The sequence below is a fragment of the Chrysochloris asiatica genome, unplaced genomic scaffold, assembly GCF_000296735.1.
Source record: "Chrysochloris asiatica unplaced genomic scaffold, ChrAsi1.0 scaffold00003, whole genome shotgun sequence".
Classification (NCBI taxonomy): Eukaryota; Metazoa; Chordata; class Mammalia; order Afrosoricida; family Chrysochloridae; genus Chrysochloris; species Chrysochloris asiatica.
In genome coordinates, this window is record NW_006408521.1 from 27,466,437 (window position 1) to 27,488,688 (window position 22,252).

The 22,252-nt window shown below is 42.0% G+C and overlaps 1 pseudogene; it reads left to right on the top strand.

The window, feature by feature from the left end:
- Positions 1-432: 432 nt before the first annotated feature.
- The window catches only part of LOC102826791, a 54,180-nt pseudogene continuing 32,360 nt past the window's right edge, over positions 433-22,252 (top strand).

Below are 22,252 nucleotides of genomic sequence, written 5' to 3' on the forward strand. Positions count from 1 at the left end.
TGAATAAGCTTCTCAATTACACCTCCATGCAACTTCTCAAACTCTCTTGCGGAGAACCCCACCTCACCACCACACTCCTTGCTCCCCGGGGGTGCACGCAGCCAAGACCCAGAGGAGTGTCCTTTCAGCAGCCACCACCCTCCCCACCTCGGGGCAAGAAGCTGTCACTCTCTGAAACTGCAGAATAACTCGTTAGGAATCTGTTATACGAGGCCTGTGTGCTTTTCCTGCTATTCCACTCGTAAGAACATTTGGGGTACAGGCTCTCCTCGCGAGTTTGGGGGTCGTCTGCAGTTCCGCCCCTCCCTCCACTTCTGGGAGGGTGCACTTGCGCCTAAACCCACCCAGCCGCAATTGTATCGGGGATCCTCTGAGTCCTCGCGGAGACCGCCAACGGTTGTGTTGCTGGGCTGCAAGTTCCCTGACGGCGTGATGACGTCCACCGCCCAGCTCTCTGGTCCTCGCTCGCTGCAGCGCCCCCGGTGCCCTGCGGAGGCCAGAACTCAACGAGCAGCAGCTGGAATTGATGCGCCCCATGGCGCGGTTTGGTGTGTCCTGGAGATGGCGCGCGGGAGCCTGGGTCCTGCCTGTGAACAAACTTATGTTAGCCTGTATGTATGTTCTTGGGTACTCTGAGGTGGGGTGGTGGGAAACTTTTCTTTTAATGTTCCCGTGCCCGAGTGACCAGTCTGACTGACTATGAGGATCTGCGTGAATGTTTGTTCCTGTGTTCTTGTTTGGGGCAAGGATGGGTGACACCCATCCCTCCAGGATCTTTAGAGCTGCCCTGGAGATATCTGGAATGGGATCCGTCTCTATCAGGTCAGCTCCCAGGCTCTAGCCCTCCAAACTCTTGTTGACACAAAGGGCACCTGTGATCCCCAGCAGATTTCTTCTCCTGCCACAAACCTCCCAGGCTGTTTGGATCCCAGCCTCCTCCCACTTAAAGGGCTCTCACACCTGAGTCTCCAGTGGTGGCTGAAAGAAGTAGGGGGGTGGGGCAGGAGTACGAGCAGGACCCGGAGACAGACTAAAGAGTGAACTAGCTCTCTTGGCTTGAAGGCAAATGTCTTAACACAACTTCTTCCCACCAAGCGCTCAGAGGCCTTTCTTTCCCTAAGCTGATTTGCCCACCCCCACTTACCCACTACAGGGATACATTCAGGACCCCCCACAAATCATCAAGCTTCAATGAAGTTTACTCCTTTCCTTTTCCACTCACATCCTTTCTCATCCCCACCTGCTTATCATCCCTGTTTCTCATTTCAGCAAGTAGCAGTACTAATACCTACTCTCTATCCTGTCCTCTGCTGCCCCCTGACCATCAGTATCCTTGTTGTTTTTGTTAAGTGTCATTGAATCGGTTCCTACAATAGCAACCCTGTATAGGGTTTCCCAGGAGTAGTTGGTGAGCTTGAACCACCGACCTTGCGGTTCAAACGACTTTGCAGTCCAGCACATTAACCCACAGCACCATGAGTCTCTAGAAGCATGATGTTGTTGTTGTTGTTAAGTGCCGTCGAGTCGGTTCCGACCCATAGCGACCCTGTACAGGGTTTCCGAGGGTGTAAATCCTTACGGGAGTAGAAAGCCTGATCTTTCTCCCGCGGAGCGGAAGCATGATAAACTTGTTTATATTGTTAAGTGCCATTGAGTCAGTTTCCATTCATAGCAATGCTGTATAGGTTTTCCAAGGAGCAACTGGTGGGTTTGAACCATTGACCTTGTGGTTAGCAGTCCCATACTTATCCTACAGCTCCCCATCATACACCCGATCACCAAAAAGAATGAGAACATGTACTCCCAGTTTATGTATATTTACTTAATTACAAATTTCATAAAACACTGGACTAACATATTATGAATTATTGTTCTTGTTGTTGTTAAGTGCCGTCGAGTCAGTTCTGACCCATAGCGACCCGGTATAGGGTTTCTGAGGAGTGGCTGGTGAGTTTGAACCGCTGACCTTACAGTCAAACTACTTTGCAGTCCAGCGTATTAATCCAAAGTGTCACACCACGGACTCCATTATGAATTACAGAAAACATAGAAGAGGAAAGAATAATATTTGAATATATAGAGAAAAAAGTTCTAATGTTCTCATCTCACACTCAAATGGATCCTCTTGTACCTCTGGAAGATGTGTACCCCACTTTGGAGATCATGCTTAGAACCATGAAGATTAAGCATGTCAGAGCACTTGACTATTGCCTGATTGCCAATAGACAAGTTCCTGGAAGCTGCCAGGCATAAAGTACTTTATGCCTTGGTAAGTATAAGCTAGCCCAGGTGAGCATAAAGTGGCCCAGTGAACCCTCCCCTCAACATATCCCCAGGGCTTAGCTCAGCCTCCAGGTCCACTCCACCACCCCACCACCTCAGCTGGGAGGCCAGCTCTGACCCATACTTCAAATCTGGAGCCAAGCCCTCTCACTTGGATCCCACCAGGACCTCTTACCTTCTATTCTATTTCTGATCTCCCGTATGTCTGATTGGACCACTAAAATAATCCAATTTACAGAGCCCTGACTCTTCCCAGAGGTCTTCATACTGTGTCCCTCCTATGGTACTGATTATGCTTAGAATCAGCCTGATAACCTTAGAGCATGATCTGAAGTTCTTGCCATTGTTGTTAGTTGCTGCCCAGTCAATTCTGATTCATGGCAACAACATGCATGCAACATGTATGCAGAGTAGAACTGCTCCATAGGGTTTTCAAGACCCTGACTTTCAGAAGCAGGTTATCAAGTCTTACTTTCCAGGCACCACTGAGTAGGTTTGAACTGTAATAACCTTTTGGCTACGAATGGTTTAAAATCAGGAAACCAGGTATGGTACTGTAGAATAAGCACTGGACGGCTAACCACAAGGTCGGCAGTTCAAACCCACCAGCTGCTCCCTGGAAACCCTATACAATGTCGCTATGAGTCAAAACCGATTCAACAGCACTTAACAAAACAACATAGTGTGGTTCAGAGATGTATACTTTCACCATACTTACTCAATCTGTATGCCCAGCAAATAATACTAGAAGCTGGATAATATGAAGATGGCATCAGAACTGGAGGAAGACTCATTAACAACCTGCGATATGCAGATGATATAACCTTGCTTGCTGAAAGTGAAGAGGACTTAAAGTACTTACTGATGAAGATTAAAGACCACTGAAGTATGGATTGCACCTCAGTGTAAAGAAAACAAAAATCTTCACAAACGGACCAGCAAATAACATTATGATAAATGGAGGAAACATTGAAGTTGTCAAAGATTGCATTTTGCTTGTATCTACAATCAATGTGCATGGAAGCAGTAGTCAAGAAATCAGATGATGTATTGTATTAAGCTAATCTGTTGCAAAAGGCCTCTTTCAAGTGTTAAAAAGCAAAGATACCAATTTGAGGAGTAAGGTGCACCTGACTCAAGCTATGGAATTTTCAACAGCTTCATATGTTTGTGAAAGTTTGACAATGAATAAGAAAGACCGCAAAAGAATCAGTACACTTGAATTATGCTGTTGGAGTAAAATATTAAAAGTATCATGGACTACCAGGACAAACAAATCTGTCTTGGAAGACGTACAGCCAGACTGCTCCTTAGAAGCCAGGATGGCGAGACTTTGACCCTCATACTTTGGACATGTTATCAGGAGGGATCAGTCCCTGGAGAAGGAAATTATGCTTGGTAAAATGGAGGGTCAAGAAAAAAGAGGAAGACCCCCAACTAGATAGATTAACACAGTAGCAGCAGCAATGGGCTTAAAGGCAGCAATTGTGAGGATGGCACAGGACAGACAGTGTTTCATTCTGTTGTGCATAGGGCCACTATGGATTGGAACCAACTCAATAGCACATAACAACAACAACCATAAGAATACTTTTGGTTAATAGTCCATCATCACTATTTGCTCCACCTAGGTAATCCTGGTGTGGTGCTGTAGATAAGCACAGGACTGCAAAGTTGGTTTGAACTGCAAGGTTGGCGATTCAAACTCACCAGCTGCTCTTTGGAAATCCTATACTGGGGTTGCTATGAGTCAAAACTGACTCGATAGCACTTAACAATAACAACAAGGGTCTCCTTTAGTTCTTGGTCAGTTGCCTATACACTTCTATCCACCCACCTCAACATAAATAGGGTCTTTTGTCCAGGTTCTAGTTTTCCCAGTCCTCACCTATTCTGACTTGGCTGTTCCACACATCTCCACTGAGGTATACCAAGTATGACAGAAACATATACAGGTGAATAAAAATATCCTGGGTTGTTGTTGGTGGTGTTTATGTGACACCAAGTCGGTTCTAACTCATAGAGACCCTGTAGAGGGTTTCGGAGGCTGTAAATCTTTACAGGGACAGACAGCTTCATCTTTCTCCTGAGGAGCCACTGGTAGATTCTAACTACTGACCTTTCAGTTAGCAACCCAACTTGTAATCCACACGCTACCAGGGCTCCTGTCGTAGATTGAAGGACTTGCAAAAAATGGAGGCATGAAAATAGATAAAATGTGGATAGAATATGGGGTGCCTGGGGAGAGGTGGAGGGAGTGGGGATCAAGGGAGTAGGAGAAGTTGAAAGTAGCTGGTGGGCAGGACAGTACTGAGAATGTCAAAATGCAACCCTCATCACTCACACAATTCTTTTAAGGAAGCTGCTTCATCCACAGCCCCTCCTGCCCATGTAAACACAAGCAATCTTATTTGTGCCAATAGCTGCTATTGGTACAGAATTGAATAGAGCCATCAGTCCCTCCCTCTTGGGAAACAAAGCTAGGAAACATGAAGGACATGAAGGGGTTCCCCAACCTGTCCATCTCAGTAAAAGGCAATTCCTTTATGCCAATCACTCTAGCCAAAAAGTTAGCATCTTCCCTCATTTCACATCACATATCTGGCCTGTCAGCAAAATTTGACAGCTCTATCTGATGTGGTGCTGTGGGATAAAGCACTGGACCTTAAGGTCAGTTTGAATCACAAGGTTTGTGGTTCAAACTCACCAGCTGCTCCTTGGAAACCCAATACATAGACATGATGAGTTGGAATTAACTCAGCGGCACTTAACAACACCTTTTAAAAGTCCAGAATTTGACCATTCTTGACTACCTGGTCTGTACCATGCTGGGGCACACCATCATGATCCTTTATCTAGAACTTGCGAAACAGTTCTAACTGGTCTTCCATCTTTGCCCCGACCCATGTATCCTCCCCTTCCCCGCAGCAGCCAGAGTGAGCCTCCTAAATGTATGTAAAGCATATCCTATCCTTCCTCCACTCAGAATGCTCTAGTGACTCCAAATTCCCCTCAAAGTCAATGTCCTAAAACTGACCCTCAAAGTCCCATATGTTTAGACTATCCACTCCTCACCCATGACCACCATTCTTAACTTGCATCCTTTTATCCTTCCTTGGGGTCTCTGGGTGCTACAAATGGTTAAGTAGTTGACTACCAATAGAAAGGTTGGTGGTTTGAACCCCCATAGAGGCACCTTGGAAGGAAGGACTAGAGATCTGTTTCTGAAAGGCCATAGTTTTAAAACTGTATGGAGCACAGTTCTGCTCTCCATAGGGTCACTATGAGTCAGAATTGACTCTACAGCAACTGAGCTGGTTTGCTTATCCTTCTCCAGCTTCTCTGAGCTCAGTTCTTGCTTATCTGGGTGCTGTGCTTTACTCACAGCTAATTACACATCTTCCTCAAGACCTTTGCACTTTCTGTGCTTTTTGCTTGGAATTTCTTATTGCATACAACCCTATGGCTGGCTCCCTCATTTTCTTGAAGTCTCTGTTGCAGTGTTAGTTTACCAGACAGACCTTCCTTCTCCAACTGAAATAACATAGCATCTGCCCCCCATTATTGCCCCCGATTCTTCCTACTGCTTATCACCACCTAACAGATTCCATGTTTTCTTTGTTCATGTCCTGTCCTCTGTCACTAGAATGTGAGTACCATGGTGGTAGTTTTTGTCTGTTCTGTTCACTGTTGGAAGGAGCAATGGCAGTGCAGTGGTTAAGCGCTCTGCTGCTAACCAAAAGATCAACAGTTCAAACCCACCATCAGTTCCTTGGGAGAATAATGTGATAGTCTACTTCCGTAAAGATTTGCAGACTTGGAAACCCTATGGGGACAGTTCTACTCTGTCCTACATGATCACTATGAGTAAGAGTTGACTCAATGGCAGTAGATTGGGTTCAATGTTGGATACCCAATGCCTGGGACAGTGTTTGGTTTATAGTAGATGCTCAATTAATATTTGGGGCAAATAAATAAATGGAATGATGAGGAAGAAGAAACCAGAAACCTTAAATAGAGAGAGAAGAATGGGTATTCCAGATCATTTAAGCAGAAGGACAGAGATGGGAGGGACCCTCAGTAACATGGAGGAGAGAATAACTTTCTCTCTTTCTCTCTCCATTCCTCCCTCTCCCCAACCCCCACACTTTTCTCTCTCTGGCATAAGTTAATTTGTTGGATGGGTCACTTGCAATCAAAAAAAGTTCTGGCTTAAACAACACTGAAGGGCATGAATGACCTACTAAGTATTTTAGATTATTTTTCTACAGGCAATGAAAGCCATTGAAAGATTTTAAAGCAGGAGAGAGCTGGTGGCTTAATAGGTCTGCATTTTTTTTTAAGAGTTCTCTGTCAGTACTGTGCAAAGTAGGACACAAGGAGACAATGGACACAGGGAGACACATAGGAGACCACTCCAATGGTCCAGGAAAGAGGTTATGGGACTTATACTAAGAGCAGATTGAATAAATATGGTGAAAGGATACAACCCTGATGTACAGCTTTCCTGATTTTAAGCCCTTCAGTATCCCCTTGTTTGGGTCTATGTACAGGTTACTCAAGAGCACAGTAACATGTTCTCGAAGACCTATTCTTCTCAATGTTATCCACCATTTGTTATGAGCCACACAGCTGAATGCCTTTGCATAGTAAACAAAGCTAAAGCAAACGTCTTTCTGGTATTCTATGCTTATAGCCAAGTTCCATCTGACATCAGCAATGATATCCCTAGTTTATGTCCTTTTTTGAATCCAGCTTGAGTTTCTGGCAGTTGTCAATGTACTGCTACAACCTTTTTAAAATTATCTTCAGCAAAATTTTACTTGCATGTGATATTGATTATATTGTTCAATGATTTCTGAATTCCATTGGATTGGTTACCTTTCTTTGAATGGGCACAACACAAAATCCAAGAAGCTGGATTATATGAAGAAGAACATGGCATCGAGACTGGAGGAAGATTCATTAACAACCTACAATACGCAGAGGACACAACCTTGCTTACTGGAAGCAAAGATAACATAAAATACTTACTGATGAAAATCAAAGATCACAGCCTTCAGTAGATTGCGTCTCAATACAAAGAAAACAAAAATCTTCACAATTGGACCAATAAATAACTTCATATAAGAGGAGAAAAAATTGAAGTTGTCAAAGACTTCATTTTACTTAGATTCACAATCAACACTCATGGAAGCAGCAGTCAAGAAATCAAGCAACATATCGCATTAGGTAAATCTGCTGTAAAAGATCTCTTTAAAGTGTCAAGAGCAAAGCTATCAGCTTGAGGACTAAGGTGTACTTGTTCTGAGCCATAGTATTTTCAACAGCCTCATATGCATGTGAAAGTTGAGTAAATAATAAGGAAGACCATAGTAGAATTGATGCATTGAATGTTGGTGAAGAATACTGAAAGTATCGTGGACTGCCAGAAGAACAAACAAATCTGTTTTGGAACAAGTAAAGCCAGAATGCTCGTTAGAAGCGAGTATGGTAAGACTTAATCTTTCATTCTTTGGACATGCTGTAAGGAGAAATCAATCCCTGGAGAAGGACATCATGCTTGGTAAAGTGGAGAGTCAGCAAAAAGATGAAGACCCCAATGAGATGGATTAACACAGTGGCAGCAGCAATGGGTTCAGACAACAACTGTGAGGTTGACTCAGGACTGGGCAGTGTTTCATCCTGCTGTGCATAGATAGGGTGCAATGAGTCAGAACTGGCTTGACGACACCTAGTAACAACATACTAAGGACTCGCTTAGGAAGGAAACTGACGTTTATTGAGCAACCACTGAATATCAAGTCATTTACTGTTGTCATCTCATTCAGTCTTCACAGCAACCCTGAGAGATAGGTATTACTTTGCACACTTAACGAATGAGAAATTACACATAGCTAAAAGATGGCTTAAGATCTTTCTGACTTCAAAGCCATGCAGCTCATTACTTTACTGCAAGTCTATGCTGCCCTAATCCTGGACCTAGTACCAAAAAACCCCACAACCATCAAGTTGATTCTGGCTCATAGTGACCCAGTAGGGGTTTTCTGAGGCTGTAAATCTTTACAGGAGCCAACAGCCTCTTCTTTCTCCCTCAGAGCACCTGGTGTGTTTGAACAGCTGACCTTGAGGCTAGCAGCACAGTGCAAATCCTACACCACGACTAGGGCTCCTTACAGCAGGGCTTTGGGTCTGGTCAGCAAAGAAATATGTCTACTAAAAGTTCATAGAATATATTAGTGGTTCTGTGTTAGAACCCTCACCGCCCATGGGAGAGACCTGGGTTCAGATCCTGGTCATTGTACCTGTGCACAGCCTTGTCATTGGTGGCTTGCATATTGTTATAATGCTGGTCAGGTTTCAGCAGAGATTCCAGATTAAGAAAGACTAGGAAGAAGAGCCTGATGATCTACTTCTGAAAATCAGTCAATGAAAGCCCTGTGGATCACAACAACCAATCCTGGAAATGGTGTAGCATTTTATTTCATTGTACAAGAAGGCATCATGAATAGGGGAGCAACTGAATGTCAGCTACAACAACAAATGTTCATGGGTTAATACATGAATACAGGTAAAGGAGAAAATTGAAAGAAGTAATAAAGATATGAGAAAAAATACTCGAAACTGTCTGTTTCATCACTAAGAGTGTGGTTAAACCAACTATGGCACAGCCTCACAATGGAACACTGTGCAGCAGTGACAAAGACAATGGAAGATCTGATGTACTTGCATGAAAACATTACAAAGTTATATTTTGAAGTAAAACAGAAAAGTACAGGACAGCAGATACAATGTGCAAAAAAAGAGCGAAATTAAGAATGTTTATCCACATTGTTTGTACGTACAAAAACCTTGGAAATGACAATTCGGTAAAAATTGTTATCCCTCTAGAGGGTACAGTATAGTATGGATGGGGACAGGAATAAGAGTGAGCCCTGGAGAAGGGTATCATACTTGGCAAAATGAAGGGTCAGCAAAAAAGAGGAAGACCCCACCAAGATGGATTGACAGAGGCAGCAACAATGAATGGACTCAAACTAACAGGACCGGATAGTGTTTCATTCTGTTGTGCGTCGGGTCACTATGAATTGGAACCGACTTGATGGCACCTAACAGCAGCAAAACAAAAATGCTTTTTAATACAGTTTTGACTTTATTGAAAATAAAATTTAAATCTAAAAAAGTAAAGAGACAATTAGATCCTTGTCACATAAACGCAGTTGTTTATGAACAAATCCAGTGTTCACTTTTTGGTCATCTGACTGAGGGATTGGCCATTGGCTATGTGACAAGGAGATATCTTGTGGTCTTCCAGATAGTGTTTCAGAAGGTGGAGGAGGGCACTGGAGTTGTGGAGGCCTGCCTGAGGCCTGGAAAGTAGAAGTAACAGAGTGTAAGTGTAGGTGAGTCTTATGAAGGGTTTGGAAGGGAGGGGAACATGAGAGGTCCTGGAAGGTAATGTTGTCAGTGAGCGCAAGGGAAGCCTCTTTTAGGCTAAGCAGGGGGCAGATTGCCCAATAAGCAAAGTAAGCACGGGTTTACTTGTGATTACTTATTAAGGAGCTCTGGTTGCGTAGTGGTTACGAATCGGGCTGCGAACCTAAAGGTCAGCGGTTCGAGACTACCAGCTGCTCCGCGGGAGAAAGATGAGGCTTTCTACTCCCGTAAGGATTTACACCCTCGGAAACCCTGTACAGGGTCGCTATGGGTCGGAACCGACTCGACGGCACGTAACAACAACAACAACAACTTATTAACCTGTAGTGAACAATTTCACCAGGGTTTCAACATGCTGCACAAGTAAACCCATGCCCACCTTGCTTACTGGGTACTTAACCCCTATCAGGGTTTTAAATTTGAAGAGGCTTTCTATCTGTAGGAGGGTGCTATGGGGTTGAGAAACAGATGCCAGCCATACCAAGAAGCAAAATCTTTGATGTGATGAAAAACTGAAATTGTTCACTACAGAATAGTAAGCAAGCATAAAAGCCCATGTTTACTTCACTTATTGGGTAATCTGACACTGGGCTAAGGGATACCTGGATATGCCTGATTGCTGAAGCCAGGCATGAGGGGGAGGGGTGAGGTGAAGAGAAGGTGCTCAGAGGGGCTTGGAAAGAAGACTGAAAGGATGGGTGGGAGGCATGGAATAAGGGATGGGGGGAAGGAGAGTCAGAACCAAGAGTTGAGGGGGACTGCTAGAGTTGCTCAGAGAGATGGTAGGAGACACTGTTGCTGTCTGCTGAAAGTGGAAACAGCGGGGGTGGGTCCAGCCTTGAGGAAGGTAGAGAACTTTAGAAGTCTCTCTCTTGAGGAGTCAGAAGGAAGAGTTAGAGCAAAAGGAGCATGCTACCAACCAGCGGGAAGAGCACACATTGGTGTGTATCCTTGGTGGTCCCTTGTCCTCACTTCATCCCTCAGGACACAGCCAGGCCCTCACCCCCATCAAGATTCCTCTGCTCTCCCCTCCCCCTTTATATGTTGCCTCTATAGTTGACTGAGCCTAGCTGCCACCTCAGGCCCAGTCACTGGGACTGTGATTCCCAAGTGCCCATGCTCAACCTCAGCTGCCTAATGGGGAGACTTGGAATAGAACTGTCCCAAGGGACTTCTCAGCCCCCATAAACAACCAGAGGCAGGACAAAAACAAGCATGTGTGTATAGAGACATCGCCAAAGCTAGGATCAGAAGCTGGTTTACTGTGTGATCTTCAACACCCCCATGCCCCCACACACTCCCATGCCTTGGTTTCCTCAGATGGTCTCTAGGGTATTTTCCCACTCTGACTTTGACATTCTAAGCTTCTGTGGTTGTATACTGTAGATGCTCAGGTTGTGTCTGTGACCAGGAGAAGTTGAAGAAAGCTCTGCTGAGGCAAAGTGAGGTACCTTTAGATGAGGATGTGAATGGAGGACTTTTTAATCTACAGTAGAAGGGAACATGGTTTTATTTATTTGTTGCCATCACTCCCATCTGGGAGTTACTACTGCTTTTTCCTATCTCTCTTCTCAGTACCTGCCCAAAGGTCTCTGGGGGTTGGGGCTGTGAGTACTGAGGCAGATGACTGGTGGTCTGAAGGTACCGTTGAGGGTGCAGGGTAGGGTAGTAGGGGAGGGAGACAAAGGAAACAGCTATTTGGGACCAACAACATTTCATACCTCCCCCTCAACACTCCCCCCTTGCCCAAACCATCCCAATACCCTAATTAGTCATTCCCTTAGGTCCCTGTTAGCTAGGCCGGCTGAGCGCCCAACTCCCTAGGGATCAGCCCCCTTACCCTAGACTAATCAGTCCTTCACTTCTTGAGTGCATGAACATGCATACACACACACGCACACATACACACACTGTTATTCTCTCCCAGAGCCCCAGGCCCCATTCCAGTCTTCAGAGGGTTAATGTAGGGTGGTGCTGAATTCCCCCAATGAAGACACCCCAATTTGAGATGATTGAAGAGTTGGGGAGAGACCATGCAAACTTTTTGGGAGGTCCTTTCCAATTTGGGATTTTCTCACGAACTTTTGGGATTAGAGGTGTATAACCAAAAGGTGAGGCCGTGACTGGGGTGCTCTATGGCACCCCAAACCCTTGGGCTGGTGCTTCTCAGGCTCCCATCTGTGGTCAGTATTCACCCCAACCCAGACCCCCTCCTCCTCCTTATCTCGGCACCCCCATCCACCTCCCCACCCCCCTACCCCCCGACACCCGCACTGTCAGCCCAAACACATGATAAATTGCCCTGTCAACAGAATTCATTCAGGGACCAATTAATTCCACAGAAATGAACCAGGAGCCATCAGTTGCTGAAAAACTCAGAGTGCAGGGAGCAGAGGGAGGGGGTGCAGGCGGGGGGTGGGCGGCAGGGGAGGGGACGGGGAGGCTGGGGAAGTTAGTCTGACAGAAATTGGTCATTTAATGCTTAAGTGCACGCTAGACAGCCCTGTCATCGCCCGCGGCCCCCGCGCGGGATTAATTATCAGAGGAGGAGAGGGCAGCCCAGCCCAGCCCAGCCGTCTGTCACCAACCAAGGCTGGAGTCACCCAGGTCTTGGGCCACCCTGGGCCCATTCCAAGTCTCCAAGGCCTTGTGCTCCCTTGGCTTCCATGTTCCCTAGTCCTACGCCCAACTTCATATCTTGGGTCCTCAGCTTCCCTTTGTCATGGCTTGCCATAAACTGACCCAACCAGGAGGACTTCCTTGACCCCTTGATTGGCTTAGGTTCTATAACTCTCTGGAATACCTAGCATTACCCTCAACCATCTTTAGTCACGATTTGTGTGGAATAATCTTTGTGCCTATTGATCTTAATCTGTGGGCATTTTCCACTCAGTTGTTCAAACCACAGTCTCAACAATCATCCTTGACTCTATCCTCTCCTTTAGTCTTATCATCCAATCAGAATCCAGTTCCTCTTCTACCTCCCATATCTATATCAGATCCCATCACTCCCTTCTATCTCCTCACCACTACCAAATGCTGAGCCATCATCAGTTTTGTTGGCTGTCCTGATTTAAACCCTTGGCTATCTTTTAAAATGCAAATAATATCCTGCCATCCCCAGCCCTCAGCCTAGCACTCTTTGGTAGCCCACAATAGGCCTGCAGATATTTAACTTCAAAGCCTTTAACTTAACTCACAAGTAACAAAGCCCTGGACTCTGCCACAGCCCAATCTTGCCTTCAGCATGCTTCCCTTGCTGTCTGTTCCAGCCCCACTGAACCACTCTTCCAGCCTTTGCACATGCTGTTCTTCTCTCAGCATGAAATACTCCTTCCATTGTACAACTCCTTCACTTGACTAATTGCTGTTCATCCTTCAGATCTCCAATTAAATGTCACTCCCTCCAAAAAGTCTTCTCTGACCTCTGTGATGTGCTTTTACAGTTCCCCAAACTCTCCCATTTATTACCCTGGTAAATATTTGTGCATTGTTTATTTTTTTATTAAAACATTAAGTCTCATGAAGATACAGCCATGTCTTTATCCTGAGAGCTTGGCACTTCACGGATAACAAAAACTGTTTGCTGAATGAATGAATGAATACTTTGTCCTGTCTTGGTATACCCCTAGTTGGACTCTAGGGCCAGCTCTGCTTGTTCCTCAAGCTTGTCCTCTACCGACAACAAGACAGGCTGCAATGGCTAGAGGTATAAGAAACCCTTGGAAAACACCCAGATAATTAGTGTGGTCATAAAACTGACCCATACCAGGTGGGCTGGCCAGGCTCAGATGAGGGATCAACTACTGAGAACCAGTTAGAATGGAAGAGAAGATGGCTGAAAGAACTTCCTAGAGAAGCAAAGCACTAAGTCAGGAAGAAACATACATGCCCTGTGCAGTCATGTGGTCAGGCTGGAGCTAGGGTTGTTCAGAGGAGAGGAAGAAACAATCGGAAGTGGACTTGAGACTAGTTTGTAAAGGGTATTAAATGTCAGACTGAGAAGTTTCCCTACCATTTATGGGACGCAGGGTTGTCACTGACTGCTTCTGCTTCTAAAGATGGCCAGATGCAAACTATTCTTTACCAAGGTAACTCTGGTCACCCAATAGGCTGGCTGAAGGGAAAGTTTGAGGCAGGAAGACCAGCAGGAGGTTGGTTCAATTGTGAGACAAAGAAGCAAGAGTGAGGGAAGAGGGTGAGAGGGTGAGAAGGAAAGATGAGGAAGAGAGAGGAAGAGAGACATTGAGCTTGACCTGTGTGTGGAAGGAGGTTCTGTAATTGAGGGGCAGAGGGAAATCCGGTGAGCTGAGTAAGCTTCATCTCCAAGGTGCTGGGACCCAAGCTTGGTGGCAGCTTCACTGAGGGAGCATATTTAGACTTGGCTGTAAAGTGGATATGAGGGTGAGGAAGAAGAATAGGGCAAAGATGATTGCCTCCGAGGGGTGTTTTCCAAGAATCTGGGTGACTGGTAGGGCCATCAAAAGAGGTAGGAAGAAGAAGCTGACTTGGAGCTGGAAATGATGAATATGGCATTGGAAATACTGAGTTTGACATGCCTGGATATGATGTCCAACATATAGAATTATAAGCAAGTAGTTCAAGGGAGTGAATCAGACTTGGGATGGAGAGTTGGGATATAGACTTTCTTGTCCTGCCCTTTTATACCCCTCAAATTTGCCTTTCGGCTTGAATAAACCAATGTAATTCAAAGAAAGAGTATAGTATTGAAACAAAACGATCCTACAATAATAAAATGCAGTAAAGATGTATTACCACAAAGGTACAGGTGATGCAATAAAAACCAGGACCATTTACTGATACCAACCAAGAAATGATAGGTCAATTCACTAGTTAGCAACTTGGGACTGTTTTGTAGTAATGAAATAGTCATGTGACACTGTAGTGCTATAATGGCTGTACTGAGGCACATGACCCAGAAACAAATGACAACCTGACAGTGCAATCATTTTAACTCAGTAATGATGCACTGATACAATGATGCAATGTCCTGAGATTAGAGTGTAGATGTGATGCCATAGGATATTAACGCCTCAAAAGTGGTGAGGAACTAGGAAAGAAGGTGGAACTCTTAATCCCTGTGATCCATCCCAGGGACCTGAGAATTGAGTAGGAAAGCTATTTCTAGGTGTCGAAGGAAGTTCCCTCGGGATGCAGCAGAGATATGAAAACAGCTTCTGGAGGGATGCTGGAACCTAAGACCAAAAGAAACTAAGAAGGAAGTTGAGAAGGCAAGAAATGATGGTGGCTTTGCAGAATAGACCACCCCTCTGTGGGGCTGGCAGAAGGGAAGGGTCACGATCTGGAATCAGAAGGACCCAGTTCTGACTGTGGAGTGATAATTGATCAACTCTGACAGTGACAACGGTCCAAGTGAGTGCTAGTGTGGCCCAAAGTCCTCTCTACTTTGCCAGGAGCTGGAAGTATGGTAAATCACACCCAGGACTTGTAAGGTTCTTGGAATTGTCAAACTGATAAGAACATCAAAGAAAACCCAGATCTAATAATACCATGATTCACATTTACTCAGCCCTGTACCATGTGCCAGGTCCTTATGCTAAATGCTCTTCTTAAATTGTCTCATTTAGTCTTCACAATAACTCTATGAAGAAATTTTTGTTTTTATCATTTTGTAGATAAGGATAATGAGGACCAAAGTGGTTAACATATTTGTCCAAGATTATACATCAAATAATGGTATACTGATATAATGATGCAATGCCATGATCATTGAGTAGAATGGAGAACACAGGATCCTTCAGTATGTGGCCATCCAAAAGATGGAGAGAGCCTAAATGCCCATCAACAGAAGAATGGTTAAACACATTTTGGTACATGCAAGTAAGGGGCAGACCTGAAATTCAAACCCAGATACACTTGCTTTTAAAATATATCCATGTCCTTGCTATTGAGTATCTGCTTTAAGCAATGTGTGCCCCTAGGAAAGAGGTGAGCCAGAGAGCAGTTTGAGTCAGAAAATAAACATGTAACAAATCCCTAGAACATAAATTTTATTAAATATCCTTGCTAAAGTGGATAACAATGTTATATATATACATATATGTGTGTGTGTGTGCGTATAATATATAATAGGCAACAGAAAAGTACAGTAGCTCCACATGATAAATACTGAACTACAAACCACAAGATCTAAATTTCAAGCCCACCAGCCACTCCAGAGAAAGATGAGGCTTTCTGCTCCTGAGAAGATTTTTAAAAACCTCAGAAACTCTATATATAGTTGTTATGACTCAGAACTGACTCAATGGCATGCAATAACAACAATAGGCAACCATGTTTCTAAGAAAAAAATGAGGAAGGCACATACATATACTTATTTGCTTACATTTTTAAAAATTGGAAAGATAAACCAAAACATCTTTTTCAAATGATCATCTATTGGAGAAGGGAGAAAACAAAATGGAGAAGATAGGGGAGAAGGTAGACATAACTGAGTATATCTTATTTCATAGATTTGACTTTAGAAATATACAAATATTTTAAGTAATAATACAACAAAATGAAGTAACTGAATAAGCCATCCTTAAAAAACCAACACCAAAATTAAATAAACTAGCCTATTTATTGAGTTGGTACCATAACCACCTAGAGAGAAAGTATTCAAAATAATTTCAAATCCAATAATTGATTGTGTATGCATTCCAAGTGAGGTATACTTTGGAAGACCCAAACCACAGACCTTGTAGTTTATAGTCCAATGCTTACTGTAAGGAGCCACTGTACTCCCAATAAAGAGCATATACTCTCATAATTACAATACAGTGGTGCTATAAGGCAAGCACTGGATTGCTAACCACACTAGCTCCTCCTTAGAAACCCTGTGCAGGGTTGCTATGAATCAGGACCAACTCCATGAGTCTTAGAAATAACCACAAGTAACTATATTGCTGTTTTTGCAGTTTTTTGGTGTGAGAGAAACAAGCAAACAAAACAAATAGAAGGCTAATGAAAATAAGTAAAATCATTGCAGTCCCAAATTTGAATAGGAAGTACCAGTAATAACTCGTGATGCAGTTTATCTTAAAAAGATTTTAAAAAAAGTATCTTCTATATCTGTCCTCTGAGAAGCCAACTCAGTAGCAATAAACATCTTTAATCTCCTGAATGTGATTTTTAAATACCATTTTGCACTTAAATGAACCAGAGTCTTTGGGTAAAATGGAAGATTCCAGGTACAAAACAGAATGTACAAGATGGATCTGTAAATCTTGTTAGATCCAAGAGCAAGAAAGCTATCAAAGACTACCATAGTTATGTCAAAATGACAGTAGAAGCTTCTACTGATCAAAAGTGAGACAATTGAACATCAAGGAAAATAATAACCACAATTGATTGAAACTTATCAAATATATTTAAATCCATGAGTACATAATTATATTTAAATCTTATTAGTCTTCTTTGAAGAGTGCTAAGGAACCAACCCACTATTTGGAAAACTAATAAATAAGTAAAACAAACAAAAACCTATTCTATGCCTTTTTATATGAACTGTACTTCAGGGTAACCAAATAGTGGGTGAGGAAAAATTTCTCTTTATAGCAATCTTCCAGATAATAAATGAAGAAGAGACGAGTAGACTTAGAACATCAACATTTTGCAATCCTTAATGAAATTATAGATATAGGCAGTGATAATAATTGTCAATTTCAAAAAAAAAAAAAAAAAAACCACCAGAACATTATATGCCTCATGATGAAAACACAAACAAACAAACAAAACAAAAACAATCCAGTCCCCATCTATATCTATAAAGAAGTATTTTTTAAAGAAATCAAACTAGAATCTGATCAAGCCTTTAGATGTAACAACTGATTTAAAGAAAATAAGACACATAGAGGAACCAAAAGGGTGCAATCTGAACATTGCAGACCGTGGGAAACTCTATAGGACAAATAACCTCACTCCTTCAATAAACAAATTGCAGGGAAGAAAAAGTATACTAAAAGTGATTTAAGACAAAGATCAACAAATTGCAATAAATTTGAATTCTGCAAAAGTAGTTAAAAGGAGGACAAGGAGGAGGAGCAGACAAAGTTATGAGGCATTAACTGGATGTTATAAACTGTTACAGATGTGCTAGCTATTTTTAAAACTTCTTTAATTTAAAAAATATTAAAAGATTAACTTGTATAATGTATGGAATTTGCTATAAAACAATTTGAGGATTGGAGTTGGTCGGGGAATAAATAAAACAAATTTGCTGTAAATTGGTCATTGCTGGTACTAAATTTATTGTACTGTTTTATTTGTGTTTATAATTTTTTAAATAAAAAATTTAATTATTATCATATTAAAACAAGCCATTTAAATTTGGGGACTCCTGGTGTGGTGCTGTAGGATCAGCGCTGGACTGTGAACCACAGGGTTGGTAGTTCAAACTCATCTCAGAGTTCAAAGCTGCTCCTCAGAAACCCTATTCAGGGTTGCAATGAATCAGAACTGATTCAACAGCACTTAACAACACCAACAAATTTAAATTTGGAGGTAACCATCTTATCCATCGTGGCTCTCAAAAGCTGGGAGCTGTCTTTAAATATCTAGCCTCCAAACTGGAGATGCTAATGAAAATGGTCTTTCCAAAAAAAATAAAAGAACTCCAAATACAGGTATTGGAGGGTTCTGGAATTGATGGAATAAAAATTGAAATATTTCAAGAAAGTAAGGCAGCACAGGAGACACTCACTCATCTATGCCAAGAAATTTGGAAGATGACTATCTGGCCAACTGATTGGAAGAGATCCATATTTGTGCCCATCCCAAAGAGAGTTGACCCAACAGAATGCGGAAATCATTGGACAATATCTCTGATATCCTATGTGAATAAAGTTTTACTAAAAGTAATACAGAAACGGCTACAAGCATACATTGACAGAGAACTTCCAGAGGTTCAAGCTAGATTCAGAAGAGGTCGTGGAACAAGAGATATCATTGCTGATGTCTGATGGATCTTGGCTGAAAGCAGAGAATATCAGAAAGATCTTTACCTGTGCTTTATTGACTATGCAAAAACTTTTGATTGTGTGGATCATGACAAGCTATGGACAACACTGTGAAGTATGAGTATTCCAGAACACTTAATTGTGCTCATGAGGAATCTGTACATGGACCAAAAGGCAGTTGTTCAAACAGAACATGGGAACACTGAATGGTTTAAAATTAAGAAAGGTGTGCAACAAGGTTGTATTCTTTCACCATACTTATTCAACCTCTATGCTGAGCAAATAATCTGAGAAGCTGGCTTATATGAAGAAAAATGTGGCATGAGGATTGGAGGAAGATTCATTAACAACCTGTGATATGCAGGTGAAACAACCTTGCTTACTGAAATGAAGAAGACTTAAAATATTTACTGATGAAGATCAAAGAGCACAGCCTTTGGTATGGACTACATCTCAATGAAAAGAAAACAAAAATCCAAACAACATTCTTATCAACAGAGAAAAGATTGAAATTGTCAAGGACTTCATTCTTCTTGGATCAACTATCAACATTCATGGAAGCAGCAGCCAAGAAATCAAATGACGTGTTGCATTAGGCACATCTGCTGCACAAGACCTTTTTAAAGTGCCGAAGAGCAAAGATGTCAGCTTGAAGACTAAAGTGTGCCTGACCCAAGCCATGGTATTTTCAATAACCTCATATGCATGCAAAAACTGGACAGTGAATAAGGAAGACCATAGAAGAACTGATGCTTTTGAGTTATGGTGTTGGAGGAGAATATTGAAAATGCCATGGGCTGCCAAAAGAACCAACAGATCTGTGTTGGAAAAAGTGCAGCCAGAGTGCTCCTTGGAAGCCAGGATGGCCAAACTTCGTCTCTCATACTTCAGACATATTGTCAGGAGGGACAAGTCACTGGAGAAGAATATCATGTTTGGTAAGGTGGAGGGTCAGAGAAAAAGAGGAAGACCCCAAGCAAGATGGATTAGCCAAGTGGCAGCATCAATGGGCTCAAGTGTGGCAACAATAGTGAGGCTGGCCCAGGATTGGGCAGTGTTTCATTCTGCTGTGCGTAAGGTCACTATGAGTCGGTACCGACTCGATGGCACCTAACAACAACAACAACAAAACATTCTGGTCCCCACTTGATCACTCTTGAGTAATGTCTGAAAATCAGCAACCCCTAAACATGCACAAAAAGCTTCCAATCAAAATTTATTTTTGTGTATGTAGGGACAGTATTTTAAATGAAATGTCTAACATGAATGACAGAGACCAGAATTAACTAACACAAAAATAAGAACTTGAAAAAAATCAAAGACAATTCAGGAATGAGAAAAAAATCATTTAAAAAATCTATAATTATAAACTGGAGTCCTGGTGTGGCGCTGTGGGTTAATACATCAGACTTCAAAGCCATTTGAACTGCAAGGTCAGCAGTTCAAGCTCACCAGTTGCTCCTCGGAAACCCTATACAGGGTCGCAATGGGTCGGAATCAACTCAAAGGCACTTAACAACAACAACAAAAACAACATATTATAAACTAACTATAGTACATGCAGTGTACCATACTACTACAGTAATACTATACAATGTTAAGGAATAACTATGAGTCATAACATGGATAAGTCTGGAGAACATTATTCTGAATGAAATAAGTCAATCACAAAAGGACAAATATTGTATGAGATCACTTTTATATTTTTATTATATATATATTTTAAAAGACTTTCACATTAAAATAAACATACTTTGATGGTTACCAGGATTGGAAGGGGAGGGTAATGTACTAACAAGAAGTAACTTACTACCCACAAGATCAGCAGTTCAAATCTACCAGTCACTCTGTAGGAGAAAGATTTACAGCCTTGGCAACCCTATACAGGGTCACCATGAGTCAGAATTGACTATATAAAAGTGGGTTTGGTTTTTTGGTGTGTTCACCTTGATTACAAATATACCCATGAATATGGTGGAGCATACAGGGGGGAAAGTTATGAAAACATCTTGGGCACAACCAAACACCTTGAAGGAATGAGTCCATGGACCTGGGGATCAGTTGGCATAACATAGTCTACACACCGCATGTTCTACATCCTACTTTGGTGAGTAGTCACTAGGGTCTTAAAAGCTCATGAGCAGCCATCTAAGGTGCATCTCTTCTCATCTGGAACAAAAAAAGAGTGAAGAAAGTCAGAGACACATGGAAACAATTAGTCCAATCAACTAACGGACTATGAGAATCTCAACTTCTATGACCCTATGACTGGAAGTACTAGATGGTGCCCAGCTATCGCTAACAACTGCTCTGAAAAGGACTACATTTAAAGGTCCTGGGTAGAAAGGGAGAAAAATGTGGAACAAAACTCAAAATCATCTAAAAAAAAAAGCCAGCCTTACTGGTTGGATAGAGACTGATGGAACCCCAAAGACTATGGTCATTAGCCATCCTTTAGATCTGGAAATGAATTCAACTCTGTAGCCCAATTTTCAGTCAAATAATAGGTCTATAAGGAGACCCATAACATTAGGGAAGTATACACTTATTAGAATAATCAACCATTTGAGATCAAAAGGGGAGCATTTACCCAAGGACAAAGTTCAGAAGGGTTAGGAAAGAAGGAAGAATGGAAACGGAGCACAGGAGGAAGTAGAATAAGTGATACTACATTGTGGGGATTGCAGTCTAGGAAATGAAACAAAATGGGTATGGATTATTGAAAATGGATCTGATATATAAACCTTCACCCAATTCACAATTAAAAGCTTTTCTAAATCTATAATTAATAGCCTCTGAGATGTAAGTGAAACATTCATGAAGCAAGTACAGGTGAATTTTTAAGGTATATTCAGAGAATAATACTATTTTAAAAAATATTTGTGGGAAAATATACATATGTATACATGCAGAAGTGAAAATATTCAATAGAAGAGTTGTAAGATAAAGAAGATTAAGTTGAAGAACTTGCCCAAAAAGTAAAACAAAGGGCAAGGTGAAGAAAATTAAGAAAGGAAAATCAAATTAGAAAATGAATACAGAAAGTGCAAATATCTGTTTAATAGCCTCAGAAAAAGAAGACAAGAAGGTGAGAAATTTATTTTTAAAGAATTCCAAAAATTTTCCAAAACTAAGGTCATGAATTTCTAGATTGAAAGGGCCTATTAAATACCTAGTAAAATAGATTTACAAAGTTTCACTCCAAAGTGCATAAAATCTTAGAACATCAAGGGGTAAAGGGAAAGTTCTGAAAGCTTCCAGAATGAAAGAAAGGGGGATAGACAAATCAAATATAACACCTTGGAAATAAGTCTTTCCAACAGTATCAGCCTTTTCAACAGCAATAATGGAAACTTACGATAATGGAACAAACCCTTCAAATTTTCTAGGAAAAATATTTTCTAATCTAGAATTCCATACCCCAGTAAAAGAGTTATCATGTGTGAAGATTTAAAAAAATCATTCTCACATGTCCAAAGCTTATGTCCCATTTATACTTCCTTCAAAAGTTATTGGTGAATGTTTTCCATCAAAACTGAATGCATAACCAC